Raw genomic sequence first — 26,906 nt, 5'->3', positions numbered from 1 at the left:
TTGGGCAAGTTTATTAACACTCTGGGCTCAGTTTCCTCAAGAATAACAATACTTACATCACGAGGGTATTTGTGTGGGGACTGAATGAAATAACGTATAATGATAACATACCATAGAGTAATTCTTTAATAAATGGGACTGCTAATGTCTTCAACTCAACCGCCTGTTTAGAGGGCAATCAATGGCAATGAGGCATATAAAAATGCATACTGCTCTGAAGGAACCCTCTCTGCTGGAGACAAACTGCAACCACCCAGGAAACCTTGAGAGATCAGTCTAAGACCATTTATAGAAAAGGGCTAAGTGACCACCGTACAACATCAGTTTGGAAATTGAGAGGCATTGTAAATGCAAGAGGGAGGAGATATGGGGATGTATGTATATGTATAGCTGATTCACTTTGTTATACAGCAGAAACTAACACACCATTGTAAAGCAATTATACTCCAATAAAGATGTTAAAAAAAAAACAACAAAAAACCACACAAATGGCAGGGCATTCTTACTTCCCCATTCTCACCTGGTCCCAATACTGAGCAGCAGAGCTGGGCAGAGGGAAACCAAGACCAAGCTCCCCACCTTCCTGCCCAATGCGCTTTACAACCTGCGAGCTGCAGGCTGAGGCATCACAGCCAGGCTGAGCATGGTGGATGCAATTATCTCCCAGCCCTTTGAAGCTTCAGCCAGGAATATTTGTTGTCACTATCACATGTGATTATGACAGCAACGTCCTCCTGCAGAAGACAGAACTCTTTGTCCACCACCCTCCCTCTGTCACTGCCAGAGAGCAGGAAGTGGGGAGAGGGGCTGGCGCCCCTCTCCTCTTGGTCCAATTTCACACATTGGTTTTTCGGCATTAATAAATTGGTTACATTTGCCCCACATTTGGCAGGAGAGGTTTCTAATAACACTCTGATCCCTTCAGAGAACATGAATCACTGGCATGCGGGGGGCTCTGGTTACCTCTCCCCACTCTCTGCTGCTAAAGGTCCCACACATTAGCAGGGGTCAGGCGCTCGCCTGGGCCGGGGCAGAGTCTAGGACAAGGGCCATGGCTTCGAGGCACTGTCACGGAGCTCAAAGATTTTCCCTCAGAGGGAGAACAGATAACTTTGAGCCCAGGCAATGTGCAGCTTTCTTCAGCTGTCAATCCTACCTGGTTTGCATATAGATTGAGAAAACGTGTGAGATTTTACCACAAGAATCAGTCCAGAGAATTCGAGGCAGGGAGTGGGGGGTGGGTAGTGGGTGGAGAGGGGATGGGAGAGAAAAAAATGTGGGATGCAGATGTCTGAGAGTTACGTGCTGCCCCAGCACCACTTCCTTTGTGAAGCCGGGAATCTTGAGGGATGGATAGCCTGAAAGAGGACAGTGTACGTTTCTCAGAGGCAGCTTTTCTTCTTGCAGAGCAATTAGGTGTGCAAAAGTTCCATGACCAAGGGGAAGTCCTGAGAAGAGGTCCAAAGTTAGGAGGCGGGCACAACTGCAGCCTTGGCAGGACAAGTAGAGGGGAAAAAGAAGGGGAAAGAAAGAAGCTAAACAGAGCATGGGCAGGCCTGGGACAAACACAGGGAACAAACTAGGAGGAACAGAAGGAGAGAACAATGGAAAAGGAGAAAAAGAGAATCGAGAAGAGATGGAGAGGAAAGCAACTCAATTGAATCTGATAGATATTTTATGCTAACCTCCAGCTGGGGGAAAGAAGTGTTTTTACCTAACAAGTATACATCAAATCCAGTTCCTGCCTTCCAAAGAGCTTACAGATCAGTTTAAAAAATTGGCCACACAACTCCTGGAACACAATCCTGGAACAGAATATGACAGGATATAAAACAGACAGCAGTGCCATGGAGCATGAGAAAGAAGGGCAGAGGTTATCGTGGGGAGGCTTAGTAGACGAGGTGGGTCTTGAGAGTCTTCTAGAAGGCAGGTGAGCTAGGCACAGGTGTGGGGTGGGGATTCCTGGTAGTACAGAGAGAGGAGAGGATGAGAGGGAGGAGGGGAACAGCGGGTAATGAAAAGACAAACAGAAAGGAAAGGAAAATGAAGTCTGCCACCCACAGCTGCCTTAGTTACCACACAAGCCACAACTACCTTAACACTTTTATACAAAGGAATTAGAATTAGAAACTTCCTATGGGGTCCAGTAAACTCAGGCAAGCCACCCCCAGCAGCTCAGCTCCAGGCCTGGAGGGAAGGAAGGGAAGCAGCTCGTGCACCCTGAGCAAAAGCAGGCAACTCTTCTCTCCTGAGGGCACCAGGCCGGCCTCAGACAGAGGTTCCCAGTCAACCCACCTAAGGTCACGGACACATCCCAGTCTCACCTGGTAGGTTCCCAAGCGCCCTCTCTCTGTGCCATATCCTTCACTCTGTGGTTTTCACATTCCCAGGAAGGAAGATCTTTTTCTTTTCTGTTTTTCCCAACTTTTTTAATTTGAAAAATTTGAAATCTTCACGAAGGTTGAAAGAATACCATACTGAACACAAGACACACTTGAATTGTTTCACCAGTTACTAAAATTTGATTCCATATTCCGTGGTGTGCTGATAAACCTGGTCTCTGGGGGCAGGGGAGGAAGCCCTAGGTGTAGCATGTGCCAGTTTCTGTGGTGTAAAAAACTCTCACCACGACTGATTTCAAGCTAATTTTAAACCATTAGTTTAGCAAATGGCTTGCAAAACTCCTGAATATTTATCTGCTCTCAGGAGCTGGTAAGAGCCGGTTCCAGTATACCATATTTTTCCTGAACTATTTTAAATAACTTGCAGATATCATGGCACTGAACCAAATAACTTCAGCATGTGTCTCCTAAGAATAAGGACATTCTCAAACATAATCACAACATCATTATCACACTTAAGGGAAAAATTAGCAACATATTTCATTATCTAATATACATTTCCTACTAAAATTTTCCAAATTGTTTCCCAAATGTCTTTCATAGCATTTTAAAAAAAATCAAGAATCCAATGAAGCCTCCATATTGCATACGGTGTTTGTTTGTTTGTTTGTTTGTTTGAATCTAATCCGACTGCTTTTTCAGCTACAGTCTTTTTATGACATTGACTTTTTTGAAGAGTCCAGAGCAAACAGTCTATAGAATGTGCCACAGTCTGGGCTTATATGGTTGTTTCGTATGGTTAGATTTAAGTTAAATATTTATTAGTAAAAATAATCCAAAGGTGGGCTTCATATCAAAAGGCTCGAATAATGTCAGATTGTTCCACTATTGGTGATGCTGTTTGATCACTTAAAGTAATAACCACCAAATCTCTCTAAACCAAACCTTTTCCCCTTTGTAATTAATAATCTGTGAGGAAATATACTGATTCTGTGTGAACATCTTGTTACTCAAGAACTTTTTACTCAGTAGTTAGCATCTGCTGATGTTACTTGCCTGAATCTATTATTACAGTAGGGGTTGAAATATAATGATTCTCTAATTCTATCACTCTTTCTGCATTTATTAGGTGGAATCTTTTTTTTTTTTTTTTTTTTAGTTCTTTGTTTTTCAGTATGACTGTGGACTCATGGGCTTTTTTTTCAAAAAATGCAATGGATTTTAATCCATTACTGTCATTTTCTTTTTGATGTTCAAATTATTCCAAAGTTGGCCAGTGGGAACCCCTTCAAGCAAGATCCTGTGTCCTTTTGACATGACCTCATTAATCTTTAAGTATTTCCTTTCTTTCTGGCATACCAAGATTCCCCAGGCTCACTTGTGTCTGCCCTGCACCAGAATCAGAAGCAGTTAGTTCTTCAAAGAGCCCTGATTTCTTTAGTGGGAAATGATATTTAGAAATCAAGATCTGGGTGCAAGGTGTGCTCATTGCTGCAGTGGTGTTATTGCTTTTAGATCCTTTTGGTTGACATGGTCAGGGGAAAATACATACAGATATATATATGTATGTATATGTGTGTGTAATTTATAAACAAAATATAATTTGTATATACATAATTTACAAGTATATATATACATACATATATACATATACACACATATTGAGTTCCCTAACCCCCAGTATCTCAGAATGTGATCTTATTTGGAGATAGGGTCTTTACAGAGATAATGAAGCTAAAATGAAGTCATTAAGGTGGGCTCTAATGCAGTATGGCTGGTGCCCTTATGAAAAGGTGAAACTTGGATACAAAGGCACATACAGAGGGAACATGATGTGAACACATAGGGAGAAGACGGTCATCTACAGGCCCAGGAGAGAGACCTGGAACCGATCCTTCTCTCATAGCCCCCAGAAGGCACCAAGCCTGCGACACCTTGATTTTGGACACGGCTGCCAGATTTGCTGTTGTTCAAGCCACCCAGTTTGTGGTACATTGTTATGGCAGCCCAAGCAAACCAATACACTACCATAAAAATTACCACAAATTTAGCAGCTTAAAACAACACATATTTGTTCTCTCACATTTCTGTCGAAGGCTGGTTATGAATCTCACCAGGGTAAAATCAAGGTATCAGCAGGGCTGCAATGCTTTCTGGAGTCTCTATGGAAGAATCTGTTTTCTTGCTCATTCAGGTTGTCAGCAGTATTCAGTTCCTTGTGGCTGTAGGATTAAGGTCCCCATTTCCTTACTGTCAGCTGAGGGTTGTTCCCAGCTTCTGGAGGCCGACTGCATGCCTTTGCCCATGACCCCTTTACCCCAACTTCAAGACCAGCAGTGGCAGGTTGAGTCCTTCTCATGACTTGACTCTCTCCTGCCTCTCCTTCCCTTACCTGCTTTTCTGCCTTCCTCTTTTACTTTTAAGGGCCCATGCAATTTCACTGAGCCCACTCAAGATAATCTGGAATAATCTCCCTAAATTAAGAATTAATCTTAATTCTATCTGCAAAGTTTCTTTTGCCATGCAAACACAGGTTCCAGATGTGGACAACTTGGGAAGGGGGGGCGTTATTTTGCCTACTACATGATGACATCAATACATTTAGTTATTTGCTTTGTCCAACAATATGCATAGGATAGTTTTAGGATTCCAATAGCATTATAATTACTAACAAATAAACAACTAAGTAAAATTAAAATTTCTTTGAAGTCCTTTTTATCCCTACACTGAGAAACTGCACATAGAGCACTATGTTCAGAATTTTACTTGAACCCTTTTCTCTGTGTGGTTAGATTGTCAATTTGATAAACAACTTGATGCGTTTGTTTCTGTTTGTATTAAAATTTAAGGTTTATTTTATTTTTTATCTTTTCACACAATTTTATTTTGTGAATAAGTAAAACATTTATACCACTTAGAAGCCAAAACTATTAGAAAAGATATACCTGGAGAAGGCTCATTTGCATCCCTAATCCAACTCCTAAATTCCAAGGACTGGTATGCTGGGAGCCGGCTCCTCTGATTGCTGTCACTGCTGCTATGTAAGTCAAATCTTTGACATATTGATAGCAAATATCCAAGTACAAATCCATCATCACTTTCATCAACTACAACCACTTATTGCAGATCAATTACTGAGAACAAAAAAGAACAGAGCAGTCCCTGTCCCAAGGTATGAGAGTCTCCTTGAATAGACCTGGAATGCTACAGAACAGGTGAGGGAGGCTCAGTACCTGACGAAAGGTTTAACTACATGGGGGGGTTAGGGCCTCAGGATGATTCCCCCATTGATCAGGGTTCTGGAGAAAGGCTTCATGGAGGACATAAGACTTGATTCAGAGCACGTTAAGAAAGGAAAATGGCATGAGCAAAGGCAAAGAGGTATATTCCAGACTGGGGAACAATTAGCCAACCAGCTTGGACGAGTGGAACAAACACTTGAGCTGGAACTTGGTAAAAGGCATCCAGGTTCAAATGCTGCCATGTGACCCTAGGCAAGTCATCACTCAACCTTTACATTTCTCAGTTTCCTCAACTAAAAATGGGAATAAGGCTAAGTAGTAAGCCATTCTCAGAATAATTTGATAGTAACAGAGTTTCTTTATGGATATACTGGGGGTGGGGAGCATGGAGCTGGAGAATCAGGTCTGAAGCAGATAACAAAGGACCTTCATTACCAGGCTAAGAAGTTTGAATTCTATATTATAGGAGCCAGTGGGAGGATTTTCTTTTCATAAGTAATAAATGAATTTATTGTTTTTAAACAATATAAACTGTGGTTAATAATATGATAGATATTTATTTCTGCAAATTATTGGGTTGGCTAAAAAATTCATTCAGGTTTTTCTGTAAGATCTTATGGAAAAACCCAAATGAGCTTTTTGTCCAACCCAATACTTTTTAAAAAAATTAAGCCATATGTACTAATGATCTTTCCATGCTAATATTTTTTCTCCTTAACCAATGCATAAGTATTTCACAGAATAAATTAATAAAACCTATTTAGCAATTTCCCTACTGAATACATAGGTTGTTTTTTGTTTGCTTTTTAAAGATTTTTTTGATGTGGACCATTTTTAAAGTCTTTATCGAATTTGTTACAATATTGTTTCTGTTCTATGTTTTGGTTTTTTGGCCACGAGGCATGTGGGATCTTAGCTCCCTGACCAGGGATTGAACCTGCACCCCCTGCATTGGAAGGCGAAGTCTTAACCACTGGACCACCAGGGAAGTCCCCGTAGGTTGTTTTTAATTTTACAACATTACAAATAAGGTAGTAATGTATATTATTGTACAGTAACCCTTGTGCCTTTGTTCACACAAAGGTACCTCCTTAGGAAGGGTATTTCTTGTAGTGGCTCTAAAATCTCAACATGCATCAGAATCACCTCTCCAGGTGATCTGTTGAACCACAGATCCTGGATGCCACTCCCATAGTTTCTGATTTAGTAGGTTAGGGGTCGCACCTGAAAATTTGCTCAGGTGATGCTGCCGTTGTTGGCCTAGCTCAAACTTTGAGAACTGTCTTTCTGCACGATTGATTCCTAAAATTAGAATTGTTGGGTAAAAGCATATGCAAATTTTTCACTTTGATGAATCCTGCACATTATCTTCCACAAAAATTGTATCAGTTTACTTCCCCACCTACAGTGCATGAGCATGCCCATTCCCACACCCTTGGAAACACAGGCTATTATAACTCTTACTTTTTTTGCTAATTGAATGGTAAAAAATGGAATCTTGGGAGATAAGATTGATGTTGTTTAAGGGTACAAACTTACAATGAGTAGCAAATAAGCCACAGTGATCAAATGCAAGTATAATGAATATAGACAACAATATTGTACTATAATTATGTAATGATAAATACAGCTACAAAGGCAATCATACTACAATATACAAATGTATCAAAGTAACATGTCTTAAATTTACACAATGTTATGTCAAATATATTCAATTTTTAAAAATGGAATAGAATCTCATTATTGTTCTCTTTTACAGTATCCTGAATAGACAATACTGTACTATAATTATGTAATGTGATAAATATAACTACAAAGGCAATTATATTTCAATATGTAAATGTATCAAAGTAACATGCTGTACACCTTAAATTTACACAATGTTATGTCAAATATATTCAATTTAAAAAAATGGAATAGAATCTCATTATTGTTCTCTTTTACACTATCCTGAATACCTTTTCATTATTTTTTACTGTAACTTCTAGTTTTTTATCTTATTATAAGAATAATGTTTATTGCAAAAAATTTAAGAGCTCTGAATAAGCAAAAAGAAAATAAAGTCATCCATGATTCCACCACACGTAGATCACCCATAGTAACACTGGATGTATTTTGTAACTTTTTTTTTCATTTAATAACATACTGTGATCATTTTTTCCATATCATGTCATTAACTGTTCTTCTCCAACATCAGCCTAAATGGATGCATCATATCAATGGAATGTCTCTGAATGGGAACTGACATTTACAAAATGACTCTGGGAAGACTGAACTAGGAGCAAGATTTGGAATGGGAAAAGCCTGGAGGCAAGGAAAAGTTAGGAAACTATTGAAATAATACAGGAGAGTGGTGACAGTGCAATTAGATGACAAGGAATGAATACAGGAAACATTAGGAAGAAAGAGTCAACAATCTTGTGAGCATCCATGGTGGAGTGTGGGGAACAATTCAAAGCTAAATCCAGCGGGAGTACCCTGGTTTCAGAATCATAAACTTGTGAGATGCCTTGAAAGGGACAGAGATCATCTTTCCGATCTTTGATCCATTCATTTATCTCAGTGTAAAGGTTTAGGGGATGGAAGTTAACTTTATAGAGGACGAAATTCATTTAGGAGCGCAGCAGTCTTGAAATCCCAGAGCCCAGTCTTCACGCCTCATTTCAATGTAGGGATTAATTATTTGAGAGACTATGGTGAGGTGGAAAGACCACACTCTTGAGTATTAAAAAGAGGGCATTGTGCATCGCTGCTTTGTCACTTATTGTGACCTTCAGCAAGCCTCTTAAGCTCCTTGAATTTTTTTGTCTATAAAATGAGAATAATATTTACTTCATTGAGTTGTCAGAATTAAAAGAGACGATATATGTGAAATCCTGGTCCACAGCCAGCAAATGTTTAAGAAGTGGTGGTTTCTTTTATCACTGTAAGAATAGCAATAAGATAAAGTAACAACATCCCTATAAATCATCCCACAACTTGGCTCCTCCCTGAAGGAGTGTTCATGGACAACCTAGGCAAGTCTGTTTGACAATGAAATGAAACTCGTCAATGAAATGAAGTTAACTCTGAAACAGTCCCTTTCGTGAGTAGCCGTCTGCAGTGGCATGCAGAGTGGGCTGCGGCTTACCTCTTGAGCTGAAGCTCTGGGGATGTGCTGTGGGGTGGCTGCAGATATTCCGCGTGTGCTGGATTCCTCCAGAGGTTGCCTGAGAACGCTGCAGAGATGTGCACAACAGAAGCAATGAGGAGTTTAAATCAGTACTGACAGACTTGGTCCTTTTTCTTCTTTCCTTCCCCTTCTACCAGCTCACAAGGAACTCAGGCTCCATATTTAGCTCTAGCCTCAGGGTACGGGTGCTGATTGCAATAAGTCTGCAGGCAAATCAATCTCTCTCAGTTGTGATCTTCCTTCCTTAAAGTGGGGATGTTACTTCCTAGAGTAAGTCTGAGGAGCAACTGGGGTATTGCATTTGAAAGTGCTTAGCAGGGTATCCAAGAGGAGTGGACACTTACTGTTGAGTTTCTTCTGGGAACCTCTCTAAGGTTACCTCTCTATAGGCCAGCAATAAGTAAACCATGCCAGAAAATGTAATTGTTTCAGCTGCTTGGCAACCACCTAGTGTAAGATTAATAGAGACACCAGAAAAGCCATCACCCTCCCCGCCCCCCAACCCGCCCCCCAGCAAACTCTGTGACATAGCAAGAAACACGAAATATCCATCCTCCTAACTTAACTCTTGTCCCTCGAGGTTGAGGAAAAGAAAACTTAAACTCAGTCACCAACATCCCATTTGCCTTAGGTGACATGAAATGCATTTCTGCATGGCAGTCAACAAATGCTTCACCAGAGAACGTGGTGCTCTGCCAGAGAAAGTGAACCAACACTGATGCGTCCACTATCTACTCCTATAGGTCAAGCCCTCTTATATGCCCTGTATAATCTTATTTACACAAGCCCATGGGCATTATTATCCTAATTTATCAGATGAGGAAACAAAGACTCACAAAGATTGAGATGCACAGCATAATAGGTGGTAGCTACTTCCCCCTTTTCCACACTTCTTTCAATTTAGTTTCCCAACATATGTTCCTATCATCTTGGTTGCTTTACAGACCAACAGTCTTCCAGCCCACGTGAAAGAAGAAGCAATAAAGACCATATTTCCATCTTTGGATCTGTCCAGTTTCATCCAATCCTAAACTAGTCACAAGTTAAATTCAGCACATGCAGTGTTAAACTCTACTATCTACTACAGTATTAAACTCTGTAGCTTTACTATGTACTATCAAGCCCACACTGATGAGACAGTGAACAGGAGAGAATTATATTTTTTAAGTTAAAACCTGACTTGTTTACTCACTTGCTAAAAACAAATTTTCATACAGGATGAACCAGTTCCTGAATTTTTTTTTTAAAGAAGACCATTATGTTTTCAAGATGAAATGAATGGAAATGTGCTGTTTCCTGCTGCCCTGTCTCCCTGCTCCTTTTCTCTTTCTCACCGTGTGTGCATCTATCACGGGTTTCTTCTATCCAGAGATGCTCACAGCTGTTTCCCTTCCTCTCTCTTGAGCTCTCTAGGGCAGCTTTCATTCTTCTACCTCAGCACGCCTGGGGCCACGTGGAAACTCCCCCACGGTATGATTGCTTCCACACTTTTCTAGGCTTTAAAGAGTATCAGCTGAGAACAGCTTATTGATCCCAAGTGGGGAATCCTCCCTGGCAGAGCAATTTGCAGTCGATGAAGGAATGTTGAGGCGTCCTTCTCTTCTTCTGGCCCCCACCTCCACGCCCACCTGCAGGCTGACACCCTCCAGCCTAGAGCTCATCCTTGCTAGTGCCTCCTTTTCTAAGTATTTCTGGGGAAGCTGACTTTTCTTTCTCAAACACTGATCAATTTTTTTCTTATCGAAGTATAGTTGATTTAAAATATTATTAATTTTAGACATACAGCAAAGTGACTCATGTATTTTTTTCAGATTATATTCCATTATAGGTTATTACAAGATACTGAATATAATTCCGTGTGCTATATATAGTAAATCCTTGTTGCTTATCTATTTTATGTATAGTAGTTTGTATCTATTAATCCCATACTCCCAATTTGTCCCTCCCTCCCTCCGTCCTTCTCCCCTTTGGTAACCATAAGTTTGTTTTCTATGTCTGTGAGCCTGCTTCTGTCTTGTATAGAGATTCATTTGTACTATTTTTAGATTCTACATATAAGTGATATCATATAGTATTGCAATATTTATCTTTCTCTCTGACACTTCACTAAGTATAATATTCTCTAGGTCCATCCATGTTGCTGCAAATGGCAATATTTCATTCTTTTTTACAAATGAGTAATATTCCATACACACACACACACACACACACATCTTCTTAGGCCAATCGTCTGTTGATGGGTATTTAGGTTGTTTCCATGTCTTGGCTATTGTAAATAGCAGACACTGATCATTTGAACCACTTGATCATTCCAGTTTTAAATTAGACCTCTATCTAGTTCAGAGGTTTTATTTTGAAACCCAAATATGGAGAAGAATCATTTGCTTCCCAAGTGCTTAAGTCCCAGGAGACATGGATTCCACATGCTCAGGTAGCATCATACCTTCTGCTACCCACCAACAGAAAACCGGTGGCGGGGCTAAGGCAGAGCAGCAGATGACATTGAACGTGTTATTCTCGGTTAACAGGGACCTGCTGCGGTCTTGTCAGTGCTCAGCACCGAGCGAAGGAATGACGAAGGGAGCAAGCAGGGCTGGAGTGCTCACTTTGCTCCAGGCACTATGCTAGTCATGGTCAAATATGGGATTTTATTAATCCTGTCCATAACCTCTCTAGAAGATTCAGCCTAATGCTCCTAGAAAATGAAGACTTTCCAAGGACCTTTCTCCTATCATCACTATTTTATCAATGAAAAAACTGAGCTCAGAGAAGTTCAGTGGTTTGCACAAGCCCACGCAGCAAACAAGTGGCAGCAACACAGGCAACCCAGTCCTCTGCCTCCAGGTTCAATGCCCTTTCCGTTTCTCCACCACTGGCAAGGGTTCCCTTGACTCAAAATTCACACTGGAAATAAAGTCAGTGTGTTGGATTTTCCATTTTGGTACTGCGATGTCTGCCGTTATTTTATTTGGTCAACATTCCAAAGGTGATGCTCCTTTTCAGCCCAGGTACTGACTATGAATGCAGCTGCCTGGTTTGCAGCCTCAATATTCAAACCCTCTGGATCCCCTCAGCCCACTTTCATAATGATAGGCTTTCCCTTCACAAAACAGAACTTTCATTAAGCAGCAAAACCGCAGATTTACTTATATTAGCATAAGTTCACATTTAAAAGGCTAATAAAATTTGGAGCAAGATTAAAAAAAAATAGAGTTAAAAACAAAGATGAGTTAACCTCTTAAACTGAAGTCTTTCCCTCTTTCCATACTCTGCTTCAAAAAGGAATGGTTAACTGTTCTTTTCAGCTACAGTATTAAGGTCATAAATTATTCTTCTTCCTGACACTCAAAGTCTGCTGCAGGATTTTTCCTCTAAGGAAATATGTCACTGCTAGTCAACAAGAAAGACTGTTCTTTGCTTTTCAGTGTGTACCCTTTCTACTTTATATAAAAGGCTTTTTGTTATTATTAAAAGTGGAACTGAAAATATTCTAACCTATAACAGAATTAAATTTTACAATACATTAAAATAAATCATCATATAGATTTTAGAGACATTATATAATTCATTCACAGGTATTCAGACCATCTAAAATAGCCTCACTCCCATGAATGTTTTATCAATACCTCTGTTCCAGTATCTTTTCATCTCTCATTGGTGGGTAATTTCTAAAGCATTGTTTATTCACTCTTCCAGAACAATGGCCCCAGAACCAAAGGGCAGACCAAAGAATACAGTGAAATCAATAAAGTGTAGTAGGTGGTGCTCAGGGTGAAAACATCTAGAGAAGTGATGAAAGATACACCAATTAGCCAGTCATTCTGCAAGAATTTACTGTGTGCTTGTTTGATCAAGGCTATTTGATTGCAGGACCAGCTAGTTTAAATAAAGAAGGAGATAGTTGTAAGGATATCAAGATCTCAAGTGAATTGGAGCTGGAAACTGGAAGGCCACTGGGGGCTAAGACAGCCCTTCGCCCGCCTTGCTCTCTGTGGGACAGCACAGTGAGGCGCAACAAGCATGACAGCATAGATAAGACTTTCAAGTCCACGGTCTGCCACTTCCTAATTAATCCGGACAAGTTAACTCTCCGTGTTGATTTCCTAATCTGTAGAATGGGGATAATAACTACCTCAAAGTGTTACAGTGAAGATTAAATGAGATGATGTTTGCCAAGTGTTTGGCACAGGACAGTACTCAGAAAAGGCTAGTTTCCTTTTGCCCTCGTTTGTGCGAGGCTGTATACCAAGTTTAGAAGCACCACATCTGAAAACAGTTTTCATGGCACGTGGAAAGCAAACCATTAGCGTTTACACTGCTGAAAAACCAAGAATTCTCTACAACACAGAGAGAAGATATTAAACAAATGGACACTTTCCCAGCATCTCCCTTTTTCTGGCGCCAAATAACAATATTATTAATTAACATTTACACAGTGCTTAACAGTATAGAAACCATTTTTCTCTAATGTCTCCTTCTGTTCTCATAATGACCTTGTAAGGCTGATATACTTACTAGCCTCCTTTTACAGCTGAGGTTAAATAAGCTGGTCAAGGTCACATGGCTTATAATCGACACATTGGGATTCAAGCCTGGCCCTTCAACTCTAAAATCTCTTATGCTTTTCAATGCAGTCGCCAGAATCTAATTAAGTTCAGTATTGACTATTTCAGGAACTGATTGCCCAATTTATTATCTGATTCCCCACCCACTTCCGACCACTGCACAAGGTAAATTCCAAACAATGTACTACAGCTGTTAAAAGCCCTTCACAGCTTGGTTCCAGATTCTCTTTCCAGCCTCGCAGAGCGCGTTAACCAAGCACACTGTACTCTCCTGTGCCTCTGTGGGTTTGCTCACCTTTTCCTGCCCTAAAAGTGTCCCTTCTAGTCCAGCGATGTCCCATAAAACTTTCAAGGTCCAGTTCAACTGCTGGTCCTTCTAGAAAGCCTTCCTCTTAGCCCCACACCAGGCAGAATTATTCCTTCCCTCCTCTGGCTTCCCTAGAGTGTGTTCACACAGCTTCAAACTAGAGTAACTATAGATGGTGACAGGAACAAAAGTTTTTTCACCTTTGCATCCTCAGAATCTATCACAGCACCTGGCACATAGTAGATACTCAATAAATGTTTGTTGAATTGAATTTGTTGAACGTTCCAAAAATTGTGTAACCACAACAGAATTGGTTCTGGAAGAACGTATTTTGGTCATTACGATTATTTGCATATACTCTGCCTACCCCAGAGCACTGTAAATGAGGTCAGAGTCCTTTTCTTATTCATCACTGTACCCCTGACAGCACTCACCATGCTTTGTTCTTAATAAACACACAATAACATTCAAGAAATGGGAATTCTTTAATATAATATAAAGATATACAATAATTACATGAAGAGAATTGTGAAGTATAATAATTAAATTTCATGTCTTCTGGTCAAAGGGCGTATGTACTTTGAAGCCTTACATTGTAGAGTGTGCCCAGGTAAGAAACACCTGGGCACACAATTCCAATTGTGGAATGCAAAGTCCAGCAGGGAGCTTGGCAGCTCTGCAGCTCACCATCCCAAATCCCCCACTATGCCAGGAAAGAAGCAATGCTCTGACCAGGCACTAGTTTCAAATAATTTCTCCAAGATGGCACAAGGTACCTAAGAACAAGTGGTAACAATAATTAAAAGCAGGGCTTCCCTGGTGGCGCAGTGGTTGAGAATCTGCCTGCCAATGCAGGGGACACGGGTTCAAGCCCTGGTCTGGGAAGATCCTACATGCTGCGGAGCAACTGGGCCCGTGAGCCACAACTATTGAGCCTGCGCGTCTGGAGCCTGTGCTCCGCAACAAGAGAGGCTGCGACAGTGAGAGGCCCACGCACCGTGATGAAGAGTGGCCCCCGCTCGCTGCAACTAGAGAAAGCCCTCGCACAGAAACGAAGACCCAACACAGTCAAAAATAAATAAATAAATAAATAAAATTAAAAAAAAAAATTAAAAAAAAAATTAAAAAAACATAATTAAAAGCAAAACCAAACAAAGTACGTGTGAACTGGGCCCTGCGATTATATTACACAGTGATCATCCTACTGGTAATTTATAAGAGGCAGGGAAAGCAGTGGTTAAAGCAGGAACTGTCTCTGCTCCAGTTTCCTTACCTAAAAAAGGAGAATAATGCTTGTAACTACTTCATCAGGTTGACGTGAAAATTAAATGAGTTAATATATTGAAAGAGCTTAAAACAGTGTCTGCCACATAGAGTAAGAGTTTGCTTTTCATTATTATTGTTGTTGCTGCTGCTGCTGTTATTAATGACAGAACAACAGAGCAATTTCAGGGTGAAGATGCAAAATGTTCGCCAACCTCAACCAAATTCTAGGCCAAAGTCACTTTGTTTTACTGACCTAGATTTCATTACCAGACCCGAATACTAAAGGAAATCATTAGGTATCCTTGACTTTGCCCTTGAGTGGATCTGAAGCCTCAGAAGTAGTTGGAGATCTTTCCACATCTCCAATGGGCCTTCTGGACTGGATAAAGTGAAAGATTAAAAACTGAGCCCTCGGGGCTTCCTTGGTGGCGCAGTGGTTGAGAATCTGCCTGCCAATGCAGGGGACACGGGTTCGAGCCCTGGTCTGGGAAGATCCCACATGCCGCGGAGTGACTAGGCCCGTGAGCCACAATTACTGAGCCTGCGCGTCTGGAGCCTGTGCTCCGCAACAAGAGAGGCCGCGATAGTGAAGAGGCCCGCGCACCGCGATGAAGAGTGGCCCCCGCTTGCCGCATCTAGAGAAAGCCCTCGCACAGAAACGACGACTCAACACAGCGATAAATAAATAAATAGATAAAATAAAATAAAAATAAAAAATAAATAAAAGCTATAGAAACTTAGATATTAAAAAAAACCAATACTGAGCCCTCCCCCTTTCTTTCCCATCCATCTCCACTCTACCCTCCCTCTGCTGTAGACCACCTCACCAGTGCCTGAGAGCACTCTGTGCCTCTCTGACTGTTGTCACCCTCATTCTTCCCCTGCCAATTGTATCCCAATTGTCCTTGGGTCCTTTAGCCCTTTCCCTGTGACCATGAACCTCATTTATCACTCATTTGTCTGCATCCATATGGCACTCATCATCTGGCTTATACAGGTCCCTGTACTTTGCTGCGTGTTAATCTTATTTCTCAGCGAGCAATGAACTCTGCAAAGGCAGGCCAAGCACCTGCCTGGTGCACCAGGTTAATCTGTGCTCTGAATTCCTGCTGCCTGTCTGTAAGGAGGTGCATGATTTTACTCTGATATTTCGCTGTCTCTTTAGAAAAAAATTTTAGTGCCTGTGATGGGTTGAGAGAATCTAGTCATGTTTTACAAAAGACCTTAAAAGAAAATGTAGAGTAACACGTACCGGGTATTGTCCAGATGTTTATTTTAAATAACTTCTTCCTAGGTGTTAATTTTAAACCCTCTTCTGTTTTCACAGAGGGTACTGCTCCTTTGACATATGTCTTAGAAAGGAAGAGTTCTTCCTTCCCAGGTAGCTGCACAGCCCAGTCCCACCCAGTTTTGAAGCCAGTCTGACAAAGACCAATGTTTTCCCAGGGGCTCAGACCCTTACCTGGTAGGTCTGGAACCTGTCTTGTTGCTACCCATCTGCACCATATCTGGTGTACTTGATGCTGAGCCTGACAAGCCACAGTTATCCCTTTCTCCCATCAGAAGGCCCAATTTGTGTGATGGGGCTTCTCCCTCTGTTTCCTACAAAATACTTCCCTTGTGCACTGGCATGTTTCCTGGTGCCCCAGCTCACTTAGGCAGCCAGCCTGACTCTGTTCATTCCCCCTCCGTGGCAGGGGAGCAGGGCACTGCCAGACAAAAGGCTTCAACTTTCAGTGCTCTTATGGGACAAGCTAAGATTGCCGAATATTAAGGCCAAGATCAAGGTTAATTCACTGCAGGGAAATGCTTACGATGGAATAGTAACCCAGGACCAGGAACTCAGAACCAAGCTTAACTATATGTTACTATGCTATACTGATTGCTGCCAGATTGATTCATTACACTGGACCTTCTCAGAAAGCCATGGCTTGAGTCAAGTATGAATTCACTGACCCCTGCAGTAGGTAGCTGGGCATCTTACTGATGAGCTCCTGAGCCAGAGCCGATTCCAGCTTCTCAACTTTCACCTCCAGCCCCTACCACAGAATCCTGCACAGCTTAATGCCAATCCCTCTGAGACAAGACTTTCTAAGGTTTTCCTTCATGGGAACTAGAGCTCAAAAATAAATCTAAGGGTAGGAGGATACACCAGTCCTCGCATGCTACCTGGAGGCTCCAGCCTCAGCACCACACCAAGTTAAGAGTCCTTTAACGGAGTTCCAGGAGCTGCCACCGGCTCATCAAAACAGGGTGCCCTGGTATGGTTCTCCAGCCCTCATTCCTCTAATGCTGTCATTTCCAACTAAGAAAGTTTTTATTCGCTGTGCCTGTTTGCCAAAACTCATATAAATCAGAGTGCACCACTTTGCAAGACTTAGATTTGATTAATCTTAAAAAATTTAGAAGCTGCATGAGTGGGATTTGAGATTAAGTGTGCAAAGACGTTTAGGTGCAGCCTCCCCACAGCCTTCAGATTGAGATGGATGAGGAGAAATACTGGGTTTGAGCTGCCCATAATTGAAAAAGCGTGTGCCCCAAATATCACATTTATCCTTCCTTTCTCCAAGAGCCATAACTCTAAGGCCTTCCGTTAGAACCTCAATAAAGTGAATGTCTTCAACTTTAAGGGTCCCAGATACCCTCGGCGTTTATGATACTTACAGAACAGGGTTAGGAATGCTGCGGATAAAAGGTATTGTGCGGGGAGAGGGGGGTCAATTTCCTAAAGGGATCTGGCCGCTAGGCTTCCCTGAGAACGCAGCACAAAACTGTAGATGAGCAGCATTTGTGAGTGAGTGAACAATAGGAGGGAATGTGAACACACAAATCCAATGTGCTAACTCCGGGAGGGAGGCTGTGCCCATAGCGGTCACAGCATCCTCCCAGAAGGCGCCCCGGGCACAGTGAGAGTTGCTAGGGGCCAAATTCTAGGGCCTCCATTCACACTCGGTTCTACATAAGTGAATGTGGTTCCTGAAGCTTTGCAACGTGGTGGCTTGTGAGCAGCAGAAGCCAAAGGAGAGACCAAAATGTGAGCCCCAGGGGCGGGTTCATACGTCTGCCCTCTCTAAGCCCTGAAATTGTGCCAGTGGCAGCTTCATAAGAAGCTGAGGGATGACATTCATATAAGCATTCAGCAAACGCCAAGCACCTGCTCTGTGTCAAGTCTTGGGCACGGTGCTGTGAGGAATGCAAATATGTACAAGAAACATTCACCCATCTGAAGAAGCATGCGGGGTCTCTTACCTGGCCACGACTCCGCTGCCTGACTACGACTTCAATGTGCCAACACCTAATCTGCTATTTGCTCCCTGACCACCTGTCCCCATCCTTTTCCATTTCACCCATCCCTGCTTCCTTAACTCTTCTTATTTAAAATGACATAATGCTCACCCCAAAACAGAAACAACTGTAGATTAGACCTTGGACTTCAAATCTCTCCAGAAAATTAACTTTGTCCTTCGCTCCCTTTGGAATACTTAAATGTTGACATTTAAAAGTTCTACTAGTGTTTTGTGTGTGTGTCTGTATTCACACCCATCACCCATACACAAATAATTCATAGGGGATGTTTCTAGTTAAGCACAGGCCCAGGGCTATAAAACCAACTTTCCATGTGAATCATAAATTAAACTTAAGTATTAAAAAGTTGGCAAGAACCTTAACACGAGATTTTATTTTCGTTACAAGTCTGTTGAGTTTGAATAAGGGTCATGCGTAGTAGCTAAGCGGAAGAGTGCCATGTTAGAAAAGGAAAAGGGGCTGATTCCCCTTGTTTATATTTTCGAAGGTATAATGCAGGGTCTAAAGAGATGGTATCAATTAGTACAATATTCTGACCACTCATTGGAGCTGGTGGAGTTGGTAACACAAAGAATGAAGGGGCAGGGACTTCCCTGGTGGTGCAGTGGTTAAGAATCCGCCTGTCAATGCAGGGAATACAGGTTCGAACCCTGGTCCGGGAAGATCCCACATGACGTGGAGCAACTAAGCCCGTGCGCCACAACTACTGAGCCTGCGCTCTAGAGCCCACGAGTCACAACTACTGAGCCCACACGCCACAGCTTCTGAAGCCCACACCCCTAGAGCCCGTGCTCTGCAACAAGAGAAGCCAAGCAATGAGAAGCCCGCGTACCGCAACGAAGAGTAGCCCCCGCTCGCCGCAACTAGAGAAAGCCCACATGCGGCAACAAAGACCCAACGTAGACAAAAAAGAAAAAAGTATGAAGGGGCAAGTTAATAGACACCTGAGGATCACAACAGGGCAGTTCACAGGTACCAGCCTATCAACACTCCCTGGGGAACTGCGCAGAGTGCAGCATCCCAGGCTGCCCTGCGGTCCTGAGTGAAGAGGTCTGGGGGTGATTCTGATGTAGGTGGTCAGGGGACCATACTGAGAAACTCTCATGCTTACTGAAAACCTGCTCACCAATCCTCCGTCTATATGAAGGGCACACAGGGGTTCATATGATTATTCTTGCCATCTTTTCTTAGGTTTAAATTTTTGTAAAATAAAAAGTAAAACAAAAAACCCATCCTCTCACTATGTGCCTAATTCTCCAACACCTCCACATCTCAGAAACATAAGCAAATAAGACAAAGGGGAGCTGGAATTTACCTCCAGCCCCTAGTTCTTGGCTCAGTCTGGATCTATGTGTGCCTTGAAATTCTTCTACACTTGTTGAAAAGCCACATAGGGGATGCTTAGTCAGAAGCCTGGCCACTTTAGATCAGACCAGATGACAGACTGACAGCGTATACTAAGGGGTACTTTTGTGCTGGACCCTCCAGAGGACAGAAGAGGGGCCCTGCCAGATCCACAGGTGTAGATGCATTTTCCCCACTGGGTGAGGAGCCGCAGTCAGAAATTCTTTTCCTAGGGGCTAAGAACCCAACATATGTGACTGATTAGAGCTAATATCTCATTTCTAATTCCATTGATTCCTTGAAAAGAGCATGTCTCAAAGACCATGGCTATTCTTAGCAATTTCAACTCCTCCCCCACGGTGCTCACTGCATCCGAGACAGGGAGAAGGTGGCCAGCAGGGACTCTCGTCAGACGTGGGCAGCGAGGATTCCTGCCCCTTTCCAAGCGCCGGTGGGACACGGTGTCCAAAGCACATGTCTGCAGTCAGAGACACAGACTCATACATGGGTCTCTTCCGCCTCCCGTCTTCCCCGTTTCCAAGCCACAGCTGTGGTAGAGCCACCATTAATAACGAGAAGGCTCCTTTCTGGGCTCAAGAACTCTCCAACTTCCTCATCCAAAATGCATTCCTTCTCCCTGGCCCTTTAATCTTCCTGTGGTTTCGTAGGAAAGCCGCTCCATGGCCTTCCTTTTTGTTACCGCAGGGAATAAAGGAAAGGCTTGGGTCCCATCCATCCGAACAAAAGATTTTAGTCTTCCGAGTGAATTTCTCAATGTAGACACGGCAGCATTTCAGGAGGCCTGACCCTTGTACCCCTCGGACAGAACTGAGGAACAAAGAGAGTTGGACTTGCCCAGTCAGCCCTTTCGAGCCGTGTGGGGTTCCACACAACGCCTCGCTGGTTTCCCTGTGGTGGCCTCAGTGAGTGTTTATTGAGCTGAGTTAATCACATGGAATCTCCCTCAGCATTCTTCAGGCATAGCCAGCCCTTGTTTTTGAGAGGTCCTGTGGTTTCACAGACAACACCTCAGACCCAGAACAAATGACCTGATGCCTAGTTCCAGCACTGCCACCAAGCAGCTGTGTGATCTCAGGCAAGTCTCCTGACTTCTCTGAGTCTCACTTTCTGCATCAGTGAGAACAAGAGCCTTGAATCAGAGCTACTAAATGTGTTCTATGACCTCTTCAAGGTCTAAAGAGGGACGAATAAAGATCTGAGTCAATGCCGTGAGTAGACATTTCCACCAAGTTGCCAAAGGCCACCATATATTTCTATGTTCTGGTCTCTATTCTTCTGGCTTTGAAATAGACCAAGTTGAATGCAACCTCATGGTTCACATTTGTATGGCAAAAATCAGAGCCCCCAAAGCCAGCACTGGGGATAAAATGATGATAAATGGAAACTAACTCTATCATCCAAAAGTACCCCCTCAAACTCTGAAGAAATATTGATAATAACTCTCCATCTGCTGAATAAATCAGAACAAGACTGGAGATCCTACCCGACATTGTTTGAGCATGGAGGACAGCCAGTAAAGTACTAGGGTTTCATGAAAACTGATCTCAGGAGGACTGACATAAATAAAACATGTCAAAGTTTTAAAGAGGAAAATGAAAATAAAAGGGATAGCAGAAGTGTTTTCTGTTTATTATTATCCTCATTGTAAAGAACTTTTGTAGAAACAGCACAGGTCTAGGAATCAAGACGCTTGCCTTCCAATATAGTCTGTACCACTGTTTCCCACCTAAACTTTAAGATCATTTCACCTCTCTACCCAGGCTACTTCGCCTGGTGATTGTGAGGCGCGAATAAAAAATTAAATAAAACATATAAAAGTTCTTTGAGAAAAAAAGTGCCTAAAACCTAAGATGCTATGTGAATAAACCGCATGGTTAATTACAAATAACAGTAGTGGAATAACTCCTCCAAGTACTAGAGTGAAAGAGCTGTGGAAGGCAGCGCCTGTAGAGCGCCCCCTGCAGGTTGTCCCAGATGCTGGCACCAGGCTACAGCCCAAGATTTCCAGCCCTATGGGACCCTCAGGGGATCTGAGCTCAGCTTGTGCTAAGCAGCGAGACCTGTGGTGGGGATGAGTGAGGGAGAGCTGAGTGAGAAAGCTCAGCTTAGTCTTTACTGCCAAGATTCCTACAATGCTATTAAGGCCCACCGGGGTCCCCTCCTCACCAAGTCCCAGATCTGTTGGAAAGCGCCCAGATTTTTAAAAGTGAGGCTGTTAGTTATCCTGGCCTCTTGCTCTCTTTGATCTAAATACTCAGGGGGAGAGCCCAGGTTCTCCCAAAGTCCTCTCAAAGTGCCAGGTAGCCCTGGGTGACTGATGGTCAGTTACAACTTGGAGTGTGAGAGGGGTTAGGGAACCCCTACCAGTTTGCAGAACTGTTGGCTTATATATAGAGTTTTGGTGCCTCCAGTGGATATCTGTTATGTTCCCCACCCCCAAACAATGTAAATGTAGTCTACAGTCTAAATGACTAATCAGCCATATAATGGACCAAAATATCTTCTTAGGCTAAAGTAAGAACAGCTGTAATGATTGTAGTACATAGTTGGAAACTCAAACTGGGATAAGTCCAATAATTTATAGTTATCTCTGCATGTTTACATAAATGTGGTCAAATGCCAGGATTGCTAGCATGTACCATATGGAAAATAAACTCATTCTTTTGGGGGGAGAGAGGGCTGCTCTCTTAGATATTCTGTCTGAGAAAGAACTTGAAAATACATGGCATAGAAAGTAGGGCATGCAATCTGAGATACAGATAATAAACTTTGGGGGTTCAACACCACAAAAAAAATTCTCCTTTTTAAAAGTTGTGTTTTCCAAATTTCTCCTTTTCTTTATCCTTCTTCCCCAGATCCTGAGCTTCTGATGCTGATAAAATGTCTGAAGCTGCTGCTTCAGGGGCACACACTATTATTCCCAGGCTTCTTGGTTTGTGGGTGGGGTCACAGGAGTGTCAGAGATCGTGTTTGACTTTCTAATATTGACACAGGGTAGAGTGATTCCCCAAAGAGAAAGAAAAGGGGATTGAATTATCACTTGCCTTGTCAGCCATGATATGGTCAATTTCCACAGATTTTAGGGCAAGAAAGTTGTGTTACTTGAACAAAACAGGTATTCCAAAGAATCACAGAATTTTAGCATTTGAGGGAAATTTAAGAATCATTACACTTTACTGACAAAAACTGTTCCCCAAAGAGGTACAGTGGCTTATCTGAAATGTATTTGTATCAGAGCCATGACTTCCACTTGAAAATACGTATAAAGAGGAAAAATAGGTGAAAGAGGAAGAGGCAAAGGGAGGAAGTTGTTGGTTTTGCAGAGAGAGAGAGAGAGAGTCAGAGACAGAGAGAGACAGAGACAGAGAGAGAGAAAGAGAGGGAGAATAAAGAAAAAACTAAGAGACTTGAGAGAAAGAAGAGGTAGTCTTGCAAGAGGGCAGAGGCAGAGCGGTTGTTGCACACATAGGAGGAAAAGGCCATGGTGTATATTTAACAATATCCCACGCTTCCCCTCTTTGACTTCCTCTGTGTGTTAACCAACCCTCCAACTTGCCAGATGGCATATCTCAGAAGAATCCAGATTTCTGGGCAATCCCAAGCATTGGAAAGCCTGCCACCAGCTTTAACAAATAGATCTTAACAAATAGTCTAATTTGGACGGTGTCTAGAAGAGACCTGAGAAATCATCTTTTCATTTTTTGATTTTTGTGGGTTTTTTTTCCCCCAGCCACACCTAAACCATTCCAGAGAGATGAAACTCTCTAGTGATTCTATTCCCAGAAGGAAGTGGACTGTCTTAAAGCATCTGGCCTGGCGCACTCATGTTGTCTCAGTTCATAGCTCATCTTTCTCTGTGCCCTGGGCAGCTGATCTGAATATAGAGTTTACATGAACTTCAAAGAAAGCTGGCAGGATGGAGTTGGGGCCTCACTGCTTTAATCAAGATGGATTCAAAACCTTTGCTTACCAAGTAGAAAACTAAAACCAGCAATGGAGAATTAATTGACACTGACTAGAAAGGAAATGACAATTGAAAAGGTGCAGGAAGCTCAATTATATTTAAAGTGATAATACCCTCCTAGCAGCTGATGACGGATCAAGTTTACTTCTTGCCTCCATAAATAACATTAGCACATGGAATTAGATAGCTTCCTATAAGGCACGAGGAGTGTGGGAAAATGTGCAAAAGCTCAAAAACATTGCTTCCACCTGCATGTCAGGATAATGATAGTCCTCCCTCCTTGACTTGAGGCTCCCTGTTCAAGCTTCTTTCACTAATGGCGGGAGCTGCACCAACTGGCCACTCCCCCGTGACTCTGCACCTCAGTGGGACATCACTCAACCCTCCACCGGCTTCTTCTCTTCTCAGGCTCTTCTTCACATGGGGACCATCCACATGGAATGCATCAAATGTTGACTTAGGTTCTAAGTTGTTTTTCCCCAAGTTGGTCTCCTTTGGGAAAGCACCAAGTCGGGCACATAGTAGGTGCTCAAAGATGCTTCTTGAGTAAATGAGGGAAAAAGAAACTATCACTCCTGTAACCTCACCCCAGTGCCCAGCACCATGTTAAGCACACAGATAATATCTGAGCCTTGTTCACAACATGGGGACAAGATGGAGCCCCTACCACTCTAGACTAAGACGCTTACTGAGTCCCTTGCTGAGAAGATACTGAAAGCCACTTGGAACTCTTCCAGTGCCAGAGCAGGAAGAAGAGGTGGGGAAGAAAGAAGGCAGACAGGGGAAGAGGTGCCTGGAGCCAGTCCTGGCCACGAATGTCTCACCAACTTCTTCACGGACTATTTTTTGTTGTTGTTGTTCTCTCCTTCTTCTAAAACAAAGAAACGATTTCTAAGACCTCTACTTCCCTCACCATCTTACAAACATTAAAGGGGGAATTGTTCAAAAATAGGACCCAAAGAGAAAGATAAGCACTAACATATTGAATGTTTTTCACTCTCCCTTAGGGAGTTTTTTTCAAATGACACAAAGAACATCACCCCCTTTCCCCAACCTACTCCCACTCCGAGTCTGCTGCTGCTTCTGCTGTTCAGTCCTCTCCAAGTAAAGATGCCATCAAGGGGAAGATATGCACAATACGCTAGGACTCTCCTCTCATGTTCTAAGGGGCAGAGGAGAGGCAAAAGAAGAAACTAGACAGAGCTAGTAACCAAGGCAAATCCCTCTAGGAACATGTACAGTATCTTAAAAAATATTTTTCAAAGAAGATAAGTGGTCAATAAGCACATGAAGAGATGTTCAACATCGTTAGTCATCAGAGAAACGCAAATCACAACCACAATGAGATATCACTTCCCACTCACCAGGATGGCTAAAGTAAAAATGACAGAAAATAACAAGTGCTGATGAGGATCCAGAGACACTGGAACCCTTCTATATGGCTAGTTGGAGTATAAAATCATGCAGCTTCTTCGGAAAACAGTTTCGCAGTTCCTTAAAAAATTAAACACAGACTTATATGACCCAGCAATTCCATTAAGTTTATACCCAAGAGAACTGAAAACATAGGTACACACAAAAATTTGTACACAAATGTTCACAGAAGCCCTATTCATAATAACCAAAAGATGGAAACAACCCAAATGTCCATCATCTGATGAATAGATAAAATGTTCTATATCCATACAAAGAAATATTATTTAGCCATAAAAGGAATGAAGTACTAATACATGCTACAACATGGATGAACCCTGAACAGACGATATGTGAAAGAAGCCAGACACAAAAGTCCACATACTCTATGATCCATTTATATGAAATGTCCAGATAGGAAAACACAGAGACAGAAAGTAAATTAGTGATTGCCAGGGGTTGGGGAGAGGTGATAATGCAGAATGACTGCAAAGGGGTCAGGGTTTCTTTTAGGAGTAATGAAAATTTCCTAGAATTAGATAGTGGCAATAGCTGCACAACCTTTTGAATATATTAAAAAAAACCACTGAATTGTACACTTTAAAAGGGTAAATTGTATGGTATGTGAATTATATATCAATAAAAAAGATTTTTTAAAAGATTCTGGTATTTCTTAAAGGACATTAAGGACTCTGCTGGGAACTCTAATATCAACTTAAAAAGTTTTTCTAGTTCCAGTGAGCACCAGCCTCCTCACCCCTCATCCCCCAACTCCAATCCCAATGAAGCCCAGATCCATAATCCCTAGATAGCTACCCCTAAAGGAAAAAAACAGGAGGACAGATATCAATCAGCAATTGGAAGGTGAATTCAGACTCACCTGACTTTTGCGGACATTCCCTGTGCGGAGGTGGGGAGGAGGCTGGACAGAGGAAGAGGAATAATGGAAGGTGAACTGCCAAATCCCTAGAAGTGGCCACACAATGAGTGTGAAAGGAAGGCAGTGTCTCCAGAGAGGCCTCTCTTGAATCCCTCTCCAAGTGTTGACTCTACATTAGTGTGGCCAGCATAATCCGCTTTAGACACAAAAGTAGTTGACGGAAGACGGGAGGTCAGCTCTGAGCAAATGTGAGGCTTGTCTGCCTGCTGGGCTCCTGCCTGGGTTCCCACTTTGCTGGCCTAACCTCTCCCTTTCTCTCTCCTAGGATGTGTGGCATCCTCTGAAGGGATGCCAGTGTATCGCATGATTAGTTGCTTATTTAACTGTTTTCAAAGTTAAACTCTAAAAAACCAAAATGATATCTTTAGAAGAGGCTAGGGGACAAAGTGAGAGAGTGACATGGACATATACACACTACCAAATGTAAAATAGATAGCTAGTGGGAAGCAGCCGCATAGCACAGGGAGATCAGCTCGGTGCTTTGTGACCACCTAGAGGAGTGGGATAGGGAGGGTGGGAGGGAGATGCAAGAGGGAGGAGATATGGGGATGTATGTATATCTATAGCTGATTCACTTTGTTATAAAGCAGAAACTAACATACCATTGTAAAGCAATTATACTCCAATAAAGGTGTTAAAAAAAAAAGAAGAGGTTATGGAACTTTTTTTCTTTTTTTTGAAAATAGCTTTTATCTTGCTTTTCCTACGCAAATCATACCACTAAAGAAAACAAAACTATCTGGGTACTTAATTAGAATATTTTAACAAATTCACAAAGAAAGAATAATAGAATTGGAATGTCAGTGTAATCTTAATGAATTAACAAATAGAGTGTTGGACATCAATGACTACTAATACCACAAGGATAGACATTGAGATGTATACGCCTCCTGATGAAGAACATATCACCCACGAGGTTGTCATGACCAAAAGGGAAAAAAAAAAAAAGAGAGAACCTGGATTGGGATAAGTGGAAACATAGAAGAGGAACAGACTAAGCTTTGCTCTGGGGAAGCAATCAGTA

General features: G+C 42.2%; 1 long non-coding RNA gene across 2 annotated transcripts in view; it reads right to left on the bottom strand.

The window, feature by feature from the left end:
* The window catches only part of LOC103016745 (uncharacterized), a 164,275-nt gene that overhangs the window by 80,293 nt on the left and 57,076 nt on the right, over nt 1-26,906 (bottom strand). For both annotated transcript variants that reach the window (XR_009005195.1, XR_003622209.2), the window contains exon 3: nt 8,715-8,802. This is a non-coding gene — a long non-coding RNA (uncharacterized LOC103016745). The remainder of the gene's footprint in view (nt 1-8,714; nt 8,803-26,906) is intronic.

The sequence above is a fragment of the Balaenoptera acutorostrata genome, chromosome 1, assembly GCF_949987535.1.
Source record: "Balaenoptera acutorostrata chromosome 1, mBalAcu1.1, whole genome shotgun sequence".
Lineage (NCBI taxonomy): Eukaryota > Metazoa > Chordata > Mammalia > Artiodactyla > Balaenopteridae > Balaenoptera > Balaenoptera acutorostrata.
This window is presented reverse-complemented; position numbering and strand designations above follow the sequence as displayed.